Below are 13,636 nucleotides of genomic sequence, written 5' to 3'. Positions count from 1 at the left end.
TGGCATGATTTGCCCCTCAGAGTAAGTCAGAAACTGCAGAGAACACTAAGATTTAACTGAGTTTAACACATCATTACGCTACGGAACCGTTACTTCATGCTACCCAAGGAAAAGGTGTGTTTTGGTGGAGGGACACGTACGTATTTATGTATGAAAAGCCTGTGATACCATTTGGGACAAAAAGGTATTTCATTATGTCAGTGTAAGAGAACGAATAAGACCCTTTAACATAACAGCGTGCTAGGGTAGCTATGTAGCTTTTGTCATAACACTAGCTGACTTTGAGAAAACAGGTTTCTATTTTAAAAACTGTTTATTCTCCTTTTGCAAGAAAATGTAACTCAGATACTCATTTTCTGGAAGCTATACCACAGTAAAACTGGCCAAAAAGAGAGTCATGCAGTAGGTCCTTAACAAAAAGTAAGAAAACAGATGCAGACTGCACTCATGGCAGGGGGAAGACATTTTCTGCTCATGGAGGGTCAGAATACCTCTCACAACAAACCAAGCTGTAATTTTTTTTCCCCTTCTGTTTGAAGAGACAGGGGAAGGTAACTGTCAAGTATGTTCTTCACGATTAGAAAAATCCATGGATCTTCATTACAAGCTTCCTATTAATAAAAAAACCCCAAACCTTAATTTCTGGAGTTGCCAGTGCAGCGTACATTGTTTGTCCTCTCCAGTGATAAGGTTTAGAGAGAAAGGCTTCTGACTCCTAAACTTGTACTGCTGCTGGTTAAACCAGCAGCAGAGAAAGCCACAGCACTCCAATATATTTCCCTCAAGACGTCCAGTCTTTGCTGCACCACACTTCCCCCTTCCACACCCCCCCTGTGAATCTCTCCCTACCACACACTTCTCCTTTTCTAGGCCTCCTTCCTTCCTGCCTCCCTCTGTGCCAGCCAGAGATAACCTTTAGGAAATAGCCTTTTTGACTACTTCGGTTTATCATTTTAGCTCAGTCTGCTCCCAGTGACTGACTGCAACATCCAGCTCTCTTCCTGACCTATTTACAGGCATGACTGCAACCATTAACATATACATACATATATATATAAAAACCAGGAATTTTTTCCACACTCAATATAATTAAAAATGGCTACATCTATTTCATTCAGGTGTTCAAAGTCTGCTTCAGGAGTGGAATTAAACATGAAAAAGCTCATTTTCAAAAATCCACAAAAATTTAGTTTAATGTGGGAATACTATTATTAAAAGAAAGCAAACTTAATCTGGCATATACCAGTCAAGACAGAATCAGCCATTAATATTACATAATTTACCCACTGGCTTTCTAACTTGACTCTTTTCTAGCATATGCATTTTTTATGGTTAGCAATAAAAGACACATACAGAAGTAAAATATGTATGTCCAAAACATCATTATTATCTAGTAACTGTACAAGAAGAGAGTGTTTATCCTCTATGAAAAGAGCACTAGATGGCTGAAGATCTGGAAAGAAAAAATGATAGTGTGCTGCTTTTATTCAACATCCAGGAAGAACTGAAAGTTTGCTGCATCAAGCATGATATGTGCTCATGAGATGGCCCTCTTGTGGATCCCTCCTTTTCAGGATCATTTTAACATCCCCATGACAATTATAGCAATTATTTACATGCAGCAGCTATCATAGAATTGTGGAATCACCAAAGATATTTTTATCTACAGTGAACCATCCATAAACAACACCAGGTGCCAAGGGTGCATCCAGCTTGACGCAATACACTAATAAAATGGTCCAACAGTCCGCTTTACAACCGTGGGCATTTAAATCCCGGGGCAGTCTTGGTGAAGCTAGCAGTTACATGGTGCATAAGGCAGGATAAAGCTCTGCAGGACAGAAGGACACATCAGGGAGGACCAGACGGCAACGGGGCTTTTTGTTGTTACCTGGAACCCTCTAAGAGTGTCCGTGTACTTTGTCCCTCAGAGGTTTCAGGGCCAGTACTGGCCACACTTTACAGAAGCTGATAAAACAAGAAACAAAACCTGTTCAAGGTCACCCAAAGAATACAGCAACTACAAATAAAGCCGAGGTTTCCAGATTAGAAAGAGCTGGGGCAGCAATCTTGCTGAATAATCATCTGCTGCTGGGTTTGGGATTTTTTTTGGCTGATTTACCTATCACACACATTGACATAAGAAGCTGGTTTTCTGGCTGACTGAACAGTCATAAAATAAATCACTCAAGATCTCTTAAAGATTAGAGTAAAAGCAAATAGGTATATGAAACTTATAAATATATAAGGTTTATTGTTGGACTGTTGGAATATATATAATGTTGGACTAATATTGTTGCATAAATATGCAACCTTTCCAAGGTATTAATTTCTGCAGTACCTCCACACTACAAGCAGGAGTGATTTCCTCATCACTGAGGACCCTCCAAATCAGACAAATGCTGCTGAAGTGACTCCTCCACCCTGTAAGCACTTTCTCAGCCACTCTTTAATAGGGTCCGGCACAGACCAGCATGGCACTATGCTCTTGGGAAAGGACTGTGTGGGAAAGAAAAAGCCTCCCTGCTTGCCGAAGTCCTCTTCCATCTCACTGTGTTACAAACTAACCACTAGGCGACATAAGTAATAATGCTTAGTTATACAAACTAAAAAGTAAAATAATTTTAAAAGGCATTTACACTGCTTGCTGCTCCACGCCTCCGTCTCCTCGCCGTACTGGTGGGCGCAGGACCTGAACCGTGGCCCTACCAGCAAAACCCGCTGGCTGCCTCTTCATTACTGCTCATCCATTTTTTTCTTTGGTAAATTTGTTCCGTGACTGTTCCAGATCTCCAGGGATTTTTTCATAGCTTTTTCTATTTTAGGAACAAACATACATACACAATTTTCCTCCATCTTCTCACAAGTTCACTTAAGGAAAAGCAAAAATACTGCCGTTATCTCACAGCTTGGTTTCAGCAATTATGTTTTATAGAGGGCTGGTCCATAAATACAACTAATATGCTCGAGGAACATTTATATTATTAGGGTCATAAATTCATATTTGCATCTCTCATGGCACCTCCATCAGCTCTTTTCTGAATGTAGCTTAATACAGGAAAAAATATGTTCCATTTTAACACACACATGCACAGATTTACTTGTTAAAATTAAAAAATTAAATCATGATTCAGATGATTCAGCTAGAATATCTTGCTACTCCTTCAAAATCAAACATGGTACACAGAATATTTCAAGAAGGGGCAGGAATAAAATGTAACACTGGCTGGATTAATGGCGAAAGAACACATGCTGTCATAGGTGCAGGATGTCTGTATTTCCATCAACTCTTCTTCAGGACTTTAAGACCCTACAGAACCTGTTTCCACTGCCATTTCATTGTGCAATGAGTGTGCTAACTAACATGCACATTAATCCGAGGCATCCTGCATCACTAATGCATGTTTCTGACCATCCCCCTTTCCTGAAACTGCTTCAGACCTGCAAAGCCCAGCAGGCACCACTCACCACTGCGTCAGATTGCTCCAGTATTCTGCAATAGGATTGTGGTATGGCCCCAGGAGCTTTCCTGCATTCACATTCCCCAAGCTCAACTTTGGGATTCTAGAGTACAGCTCTGCAGCAGCTTAAGCAGTTTTGACTAATTCAGGTAAAACTTAACTTGTAATCTAACTGCATTATACACCCATCCTTGTCTATGCCGCTTTGGATAATTCCATCCTAATTTAGCAAGGCATGAAAACCACATAGGACTTTGAGAGAGAAAATGTCTATCTGCATTTCATTGAGTGCTTTCAGCAGCAGCCTCCCACTCCCTCATGCTAGCGCAGTCACTTCTACAATCCCACACTCATTCGATCAAGAAGCTGACCCAGACAACTAACATCCAGCAAAAACAGTACATCTTCTGACCAGATTTGTTCCCCAGTCTCACTCCACATCTAGTCACACAAACAGGAATAAACAGCCTGGGGCAGAAACTGCTTATGCCAGTGCTGCCAAAACCCTCAAATGAGGCTATCGGAACATCTCCACCGGAGTTTCAGTCACTAAGGTTTTCAAGAAAAGCGGTCATTTGGGACCAGCTATTTATTGAAAGATTAATGAATTCAGTACCTCATCCTGAAGCCTACACACATTTATTTCCCCTCCACGAGGAGGTTCCTGGGTGGTTGTTGAAGACCCTGGCAGCTCACCAGTGGAGTGCTACAGTCGCCCCTTCAGGAAACAACAGTATGTTCCTACACTTAATACACTGTTACCACCTTTTGCTGGTTTGTTGTACTTGACAAGTAAGCTAATAAATGTGTTGCTAATACGCTAGTGTGCGAGACACCACGATACAGAAATTGTCTCAGAGACAACACTGAAGTTGGAAATTCTGTACTCTCCAAGCCCCAGAGCAGGCTGTTGAGGCAGAAAGATGACCCACAGTGAATGGCACCAGATTTCAGCCAGGGGTATGGCCAGGGATGACTGATAGCTCCTTACCAGGTAGGAGAGTGTAATGGAGTAGTGGAGATCACACACAGTGGAGGGGTGGGTGGGGGTGGAGGGAGAAAAACCTCAATATATAGTTTATATGCTTGACAATAAGTTTCAGAGTAAAACTGGGATGAAAAAAAAAAGAGAGACTGAAATTACATCTCCGCATACCATGCCATCATTCCTTTTATATAAGAATATGCAACACTCAAAGCCTCTTTCAATAACTGGATAACGGAGAAGTCCAAGTCTGTGATTTCAGCCTTAAGTCTTATTTTCTTGGGATTTATCAGGTCAGCACAGGCCCTTAATGTTGCCTTATTGCAGATTTTTAGCAGCTTTAACTAGAAAATAAAAGTTTTAAATTAGAACTGGAGGGGGAAAAAAAGTCTGCTTCACTGGGCACTGGAATCAGATGTTTAAGATTAACTCAGCTCGTGAACAGCCAGCACTCTGCAGGTCAGCTCGGAGCCTTCTTCAGACAGAGTTTTGGTTCCAGCCGAAGGGAGATCAGCAGAGACAGGCAGCGAAGAAGATGAATAGCCACCTGGGTTAAGATATGTAAACTGGCAAGTACCTGTCCTCTCAGCATACTCTTTTTTTAATATTAGCATTGCAGTCACGAAGAGGCAATATAGAGTTTTAACTGACATTAATTCTTTTTTAAAATAATCTATGCCTAAATTTCATTTTTCCACTTGAAATTCAAAATGCAAGTTTCAGTACTGCATCCTTATGTACAGGCATATTCTCAGATGAGTTTTAAAGCACTAAGATTTAATATTTCAGAATGTTAAAGCCAGAGAGGAAAGTAAGCAAAACCTACTTGGTGCCCTCAAGAAAACAAGATAGAAATAAGAGTAAAATAAGGGATGGGACTAATCTTCTCACAGGCAAAGAAAGTAGACTCGGTCTCCCAGGATGTAGTGGGTCCTTTTAGGCAAAGGGGAAGGCAGATCACCATGGCAACAGAGTATTTTATGAGTTACTTTAGTAGTGCAATATGCTGTGCTATGAACATAATAGATAAGTTGAGAAGTAGTCCTCTTCCAACCAAATAGAAAAGCTTTGGCAAAACCAGGGAGTGCATTTGTGTTTGCTGTAATTTCCCATAATGAAAAATCAATGTTGCAAAAGACGCCACAGATATCAGTAACAGAAATTATTATCAAAGCTTAAATTAAATTCTCTAGCTGCTGGGCTACCTGATGAAAATATCTAAAGACTGACCCAATCAGTGAAAGAAAGCTATTATGTGGGAAGGGTCAAAACTATTAAATGCTGGCCTAGCTTCTATGCAAAGTACCCAAATCACACCAGTTTACTGCATCTCTGCACAAAACTAAATGGTGACAGACTTTGGAAGGGTGGCTACAGGGACAAAGGGGTGCTCGATAAAGGTATCTTCTGTGGGTGGCAGGCATTTGAGGGCACGAGGGAACAGACAAGAGAAATTCAGATCAGAGACCACTAAAACAAGAAAATATAATAAAAAGGATATTAAAGGAAATAAAGGACCACCATACTCTAAGGAACAATTTAGACGTATCTATATTTCTGTGTGAGCAGGAAGCAAGGAACCGGCAGCTGTGGCTGGAACATGTGTGTTCAATGGCTAAGAAGCAACAAAATCCAGGCTTATTGGTAAATACTGCCTAGGAAGAAGAGGCTGTTTAGACACTGCTGTAAGATGTGACTGAGTTTTATTTTTGCTCCAATGATCATTTACTTTTTTGAATCATCACCAAGAAAGCCATTTAGTTGCTTGCTATTTTTGAGAAGGCATCTAGAGTAATGACATAGATTTGTATATATTAAATTTAACACCACCAAGTAGGTTTCAGTCACTTATCTTGTAGATAACAGTCACTCATAGCAGAGGTGATGAGATCATTATGTTAAAACCAAACACAGCTAGGTCCACCTTGAGTGGCTCAGACCTGAGAGAAGTCAGAAGCAGACTAGTGGCTGATGAAATGCAGTTGTTACAAAAGTAGGGTAGCATACAGCGGTAGTAATAGTTTCAGCTACTCACACACACCGCTGAATTTTAAATTAATTGTAACTAGACAGGAAAAAGACCTGGGGGTTGCTGGAGACAGCTCTCTGAAAACATCTGTTTGGTGTGCAGGGGCAGTCAAAGAGGCAAACGGAATGTTGGGATGCATAAATACAATGACAGAAAGCCATGACAGAAGTGCTAATGTCACAACAGAAATTAAGGATCAAAGATATCGTATTACTCAAATACAATATCCCACATCAGATACTTGAAAAGGCAGCAGAAATAAAACAGAAGAAATAAAAGCATTAGGTGTAGGGGAAGACATCAACATGAAGGTAAACTGAAAACAAAGCCAGCTTCCACAGGGGATAAACAGAAAGGGTGATGATGCATAAACAAAACGGGAAAAAGAGCACACAAGGCTGTCCTTTCTTCTCCCCTCTGAAAAGAGGTGGAGCAAGGAATGTTGCCAAAAGGTACAAGTTTCAGCTTAAAAATACAACAGCTAATTCAGCTAGATGGACATAAAAATATTGTGTGTTTCTACACAGAATATAGAAATAAAACCTTCTCAAGTAATGATTTCACTGATTTGTAATACTGAATGCAAGGCTCAGAACTAAAAGCTCAGATAACTGCAGTGGAAGACAGAGAATACTTCCACCTCAGTCTGAAGACAACCAGGGACTGCCTGAGACCAATGTCAAAGCAAAAACCCAGAAGCACCTCCTTTGTAGGTAGGTTATTTACTTTTGCCTGATCAATGGGCTTTTTTCCCATCTCTAAGAAGATCGAGTTCAGCATCCTTCACAATAAGATACAAGTTCATCACACACACCCCAGTCCCCCTGCTGCTAGCACCCACACGCTATAGCCATTCCCCAATAGGTTTACTTCAGTTCTCTTTTCCTGATCCAGAGTTTGACAATAAATCTGTCAGACTCCTACTGCAGTCCAACATGTTTACTCCTTATACCATCTCCTCAGTTAATTCCTTTCTTTCCTAGAAAAAAATACATCTGCTTGTACCATCCGACTCCAAACTTGTTGTTAACCTGACCAGTAATGAAAACTGTTTTAATGTGTCTTGTTCCTGATAAGACATTATCCTTGCCAAATATTATAGTTCTATCTGATATGTTACTTCTGTGTATTCCAACAAAGTTGAGAATCAATAATAGCTGAAGATAGGAAATAGATCAAGAGCCTTTTTATTCATTATTTCTGTGGCAAATTCCTGGGGCAACAGCTTTTGCATACGCGAGGAAAGGAAAGGTCACTTTTTCCTTCTGTAGATTTGTTTTCGTCTAACAGACAAATTCCAGTTACACTCTCTAAAGCTCCTCGGAGCTGTCAAACTTATTCCAAGGATGATCTGGGAGAAAGAGTTATTATTCGAAGTTTGGTTACTATGGATAATACACTAATCAAAATATCAAGCAGAAGCATAACACACCAGCCAGCATCCCACGGATCCCATCACCTACAAGGCTGCAGCTCAGGACTGGTCCGTATTTACTGGTCCCCACTGGCAAACAGTTGTATTTGACCATTGCCAAAGCTAAAACAACAGAAATATTGCCATGTAGCATCCCAGTGCTCCACAATTTTCTCAGCTGAGCTTAAATTAATTTTTTCCCCACGGAAGCCTGGTTTGGAGCAGAGCAAAGAGGAGCCACAGTGCAGCACACGCAGCGAGCAGCAAAGGAGTGTTGGACCAGCTACACCCAGCATGGATGGGTCCACGCTGCAGCACCCTGTTTCTCCACTCTGGCACTAGCTTTGCTCAGCCAAGAGCACACTGCAAAGTCCTCTGTGTACATACAAACCAAACAGATCTAGCCCTACCCTTCTGGATTAAAACACAGCTGCTTGAGTAGCTATGGCCTAGTGATTTCAAGAGACACATGTTTAGGCATCACTTAACCACTTAAAGCTTTGTTTATTTGGACAGATACTGAGATAAAATAGCTAAAAGTTACCATTACTGTGGGAGTAAGGCCGTAGTTACACAGTTGTTTATTTATGTCCTCTGCTGTAGCAAAGCTATCTTTGCAGGGGGGCGGGGAGAAGAGATCAAGACCACCAGATATGGCTGGGCATCTTTAATTGTAATGCTACACTACAGAGCTTGATTTTGGACAGAAACTCCCCATCTTCTGCTAAAAAATCCTCCACTACATTTCTCTGCAAACCTTGCCTTGGCAGCAACAGTAAACAAAGCAGTCCTTGAAAACCGTAGTAGAATTTCAGTATCATAAAGTAATCTTAAATCTCCTGTAATTAAGCCACTAAACTTTTCTAACAGAAACCAAAATGGTCTTTTTGCTGAATAAAACATCTAAACTTCATTCACTGATATGATCTTGATGCTTTACTTGTTACCTTTTTAAGCGGGGGGGGGGGGGGGGGGGGGCCTGAATGGAGATTAAATAATACATGTGGTTTTATCTAAAGACAACTAAGCTCAACTGCTACAGTAAAGCTTTCATCAACACTAACGTCTTTGCCAAAGGTATTTTCCCCTGCAGGCAACTTTGTTGTACTTAAATCAGAAAAAGTCAGTCATTTATGTCAGTCTGTTCCAGTTCTGCTTTCTATTAAGGCAGACCAAGTTCTTCTCCCATTGCGAGCGTTAGGTAAAACGCCTGTTTTCCCACGATTCATTCTCCTGTCTGTTCACCATGCCAGACCTTCACCTGTTTGGGTATGGGATACTTAGTTTAATTTCCTCCAAGAAACGTATCTATGTGAGATACAGGGACCTAAGACAACCACACATATACACCCCTCACAATATTAAGGCAAATTCTTCAGAAATAATCTCATCTTTTTGCCCAGGTAAAGTTATACAGACGTCTATGCAACCATTCCTATCTTGTGATTACAGCTTCTTTTCCACTTAATATTTTAACATTAATAATTTAAGGCTTTGAGAAGTATGTATTGAGGAGGAAGTGCAGTGAAAAAAGTCTGAGTTTTTTCTGATACATTTGATAAGCAAGTTTTCAATACATGAAAACAATCATCTACTGATAAAGAATATCATGCAACCTTACTGCAGCAGCACTGAACATGCCCACAGGCTGCAGGTTTTCTGCTACTTGATGATGTTCTGCATTGCACTGAAGGCATCTGTGCAGGAAAAGGTCAGTGTTCGTGAGAAAATACTCAATTTAGGATCCATTACAGCCTTATGCACAAGAAAAAGATGCTCAGTTTCCCAGAGAAAGGCCCCCCCCCCCCCCTTGACTCTTGAGAGAATATAAATATTATTTTGCTTTGCAGGTGGAGAAATTTAAATGTTTTGCCAGTCTGTGAACATTTTCATCACCACTCTATCAGGCTTCGCCATACTCACACCACAGAAAACCACTGGGGTTTTTTGTGAGGGGTACATGCTTTTAACAAGGCCTTTTTTTTTTTTTATACTAGAATTGCCTTTAGAGATTTAAAAGAAAGTTCACGTTAAGGATTCTATACACACACCCATCAATTCAACACACCAAATAATAGTAATTCTCTAAACACAAACAGGATATTTTAAAGTGAGAGAATAGACACAGACTTACTCAACTCAAATGCTGGTACATCCTTTGCCTTCCCATTCCTTGAGACAAAACTCCTGCCTGCCTCCCTACACTCCCTTAGAAAAGCTTCCCTTTCCATGACATGTTCTGTTCAAGAGTCTTAAACATTAATTAAGCCTAACAGTCTTCAGAGATGTTAGCACAGCTATAAAAAGGTTTCTGAATCGAGTGGCTACCAAAGGAACTGGCACCTGATCAAATTTTCAGGAGTTATCCTCCCTGCTTTATGAATAAATCAAGGAATTATCAGGTTTTTTAAGTCTCTAGCACTATTTTAGCTCTTGGTGCCTCATGTACATCTTAACAACCCTGTTTTATTGATTCAGCAGTGTAATGAACTTAAGGGGATTCTGACAGCGTAACTATGAAAGAATCCAATCCTGCACCTTAGCCAGCAGATTATACTGAAATTTTTTTTATTTATATATTTAGCAAGAAACTAAAAGCTGGCCGACTGAAAGACTGAAAGATAATTCTATATTTTCTACAACTACAGTGCCTAAGTAATGAATATTTTTAATTGGGGATGGCTTCTTAATCGCAGGCTAGCTTGGAAGACCCATTATTTTGTTCTGATTAGTATTAAGCACAGCTTTCTGAGACACTCTACGAATGAAGTACATTCTCCTGCCGACCGGGACATATCACCACTAACTAAAAGAATAAAAAATTCTAGCATTAACTGACAAATTCATGATAGTTCAATATTTTACTGTATGGTCACACCAGCCCAAACCCTTAAAGGATCTCAGGGGACTTCAGGAAGTCAGCTGTGCCAGGGTGACTAGGGTGTACAGGAGCATCTAGTCACTCCTCCCATTAGAAGGGGACATTCTAGGCAGGAAGACTGGGAAAAAACTCCTTTCTGGGTCTTCCTCTTCCTAACTAGCCTATATATACTATAAATGTATAACTAAATTTAATATGACAAGAACGAAGGCCTTATAAGGATTACCAGAGCTACCGTGAATCTTACACGTGTCTTACAATTTTAAAGCAGTTACCTCCAAGGAAACAAACCCTTCAGGGGAAGCTGCACGTAATGCTTCTGGTCAGCCCTTTTGTGTCAAATAACCATAAAATTTTGTGATTTTTTTCTTCATAATATTCATAATACTGAAAAAATTGACACTTTTGGAAGTGTAACTAAAGGAGAAAAACACCAAATAATTTTGTACAAACAACATCAGAGCTGAACACTTCTAACATAGCCAAATTGCACTATCCTGCTACTTGGGTAAAAACAATCCCACTGAAATAAGTAACCGCAGAATTCACCTTGCAAACTTGAACACAGAAGCTTCAACCCATTTGAAATTATGCTGCATGCAGACACTGTTGACAAAATACAACTACATCTTTCCTTGGTCAGAAATAAACCTTCGCAGAGAGTATGAGAGAATATGGAGAGCTTACAGAGGAAACCTATACTGTGCTTAAACCCTCTATTAAACATACATGAAGCCAAAGAGAGGAACTGCCACCTTCTCATCTTGCTCTGCTAAGGAAGTGCAACACAGCAGTGAGGTTCAGCACCAGGCTTCCCCTTTTCCACGGCACAGCAGGGACAAAGCATCCCTCCCTGCTCCACTTACCACAGCAATAATGGGCCAGGAACCATCGACTGTGTCTAGCTTTGCAAAATCAGCTTCTTGTTACAAATGCAACACCACAGTTTTCCAGTGAGAACTGTTGCTTGCTTGCTCTACCGTAACTACAGGAAAAGCTCATTTCTGCAATCTAGAGGAGGCACCAGACAGCATGATCGGTAATAGGAAAAGCACTTAAAGGACTTGCCCTTTTCCCATGAAATCTCAAGTAACAGCATTAACAGCATAATTCCATCATTCCCTAGATATTTCACTGTGCGCCCAAGAAGATAAGGTACATGCTGCTCATTTAGTGTTTTTAAACAAAAGAGCCGCCCTCCTAACAACATTGCACCTAGTATCAATAACTGAGAAAGCCCCCCAGTATTATTCTGTTCAATTCCATATTAGCTACCAACACAAGGATGGGCGACCTAACCTGACAAGCCCACATTAAAATATATTCATAAGACACGGCAGGAAGACAAATACCACATGTTCCGGACAACCATGGGAGCAATTTGAGGGAATATTCCCCAAACATGAGATGACCACAGCTTCTACCACACAAAGGATCTAGGTAAGGGCATCACCAGAGCCCCGTTCAGCTACTTTCCAATTTTACCCTCAGCAAGCTTTATAGCCCTCTTGGATTTGAAAGTGGGTCTGGACATGACAGCACTCCACTGACACTCGGGCTTCTCTGGAGCACCTTGTGCGCCTCCAGCCACGATGTCTCCCTGCATGGGAATCCAGATCCCCACACTGGAAGAAACAGGCACATCAGCTTCTGAAGCAGTAGGTTGGTTTTATTTGGACAATGCCAGAACAAGAACTGATTCTTAGACTCTGCAAGCTAGAGCTCTACATCTTGCACGTTCAGCTTGCAGAAAAGCCACTCCCTTGATAACCTTTCAAACCATCTCTGTTCTCTCTTCCTCCACCCTCCTCTCTCCCTCTTCCTCCTCTGATGGCAGAATGGGGGTACCTGTGTTCCAGGGCAGGCATCCCTGTCATCTCTAGCCCAAGCAGCTCCTTGACTCTTCGATTCCCACTTGGCAGAGAAATGCCAGTTACAGGTGCACATCCCAGCTGGGCACAGTTCCATGACATATTTAACCCCACCCTCCTTGTGCTGCTGAACACCCTAACGTGACCACATACTCTTCAGAGGCACTTAAGCTGTAAGCCTGCTAGCAATTGCCCAGCACTTGCAGACTCACTTCTGCTGTATCTGAGATTTGCAGCTACGCAGAAGCTCTGCAGTGGCACAGACCCATCACCAGTGACATGATCTACTTCTGATAAGGGACTTGTGCTTGAATTGCTTGTGAGCGGCAGATGGCTCCAGAGTCACTTTTAACCCTGGGGTTAGAGGGTGTAAAAAACCCAAAAACCAAATAAAAAAAATAAAGGAAAAAAGATGGTGAAGGTCTCTCAGACCTATTATGTACTAAAACTAGAGCCATTCCCTGGTGACAGTAGGGCAAAAATGGAGTTTCAAAGTGGACACACATTTTCACACTAGTGCTAAAGAACAGAAATGGAAGAAAACACCCCTTATAAAGATTTCACTTAAGTGTCCTCATTTAAAAGGGAGGATCATGTGTAACCATTAAAGTATTCTAATATATTTTTGACCCCCCAGCACTCAAATGTATTTATTTAGACTCCAGAAGCTACCATAAACAGTTTGAGAGCACACAGCATCTGCCACTTCTAAGATGAGTCACGGTAGGAAATTCCCCTATATTTTCTAGGAACCAGTTAGGCAGCCAATGATTGAAGCAGCGATCTGACTATGTGCGCACCCACACAAGTGAGAAGAAATAACTTCTATCAATAAATGCACATTATATTTAATGTACTGACTGCAGATTTCAAGTAAGAGATTGCAATTAGAAAAATTACATTGGGAAAACATTCCCCAGTTTAATTTGAATGCAACATAAATTTTGTCAAGATGCATTAAAGGACAGAAGAGATGGGAAGAAAGAAACTAATTC

General features: G+C 40.9%; 1 protein-coding gene across 6 annotated transcripts in view; it reads right to left on the bottom strand.

Moving 5' to 3' along the window:
- TAOK3 (TAO kinase 3) overlaps positions 1 to 13,636 on the bottom strand; it is a 95,319-nt gene that overhangs the window by 62,966 nt on the left and 18,717 nt on the right. The window contains exon 1 of one of the 6 annotated variants that reach the window (XM_064466696.1): positions 2,640 to 2,757. The exons of the other annotated variants lie outside the window; for them this stretch is intronic. The gene's annotated coding sequence lies outside the window, so the exon portion shown is untranslated. Of the gene's footprint in view, positions 1 to 2,639; positions 2,758 to 13,636 lie in introns of those variants that run through there. 6 annotated transcript variants of the gene reach the window in all.

This window comes from Phalacrocorax carbo, chromosome 15, assembly GCF_963921805.1.
Source record: "Phalacrocorax carbo chromosome 15, bPhaCar2.1, whole genome shotgun sequence".
NCBI lineage: Eukaryota > Metazoa > Chordata > Aves > Suliformes > Phalacrocoracidae > Phalacrocorax > Phalacrocorax carbo.
Note: the sequence above shows the minus strand (reverse complement) of the source record. Positions and strands in the feature narration are given on the sequence as shown.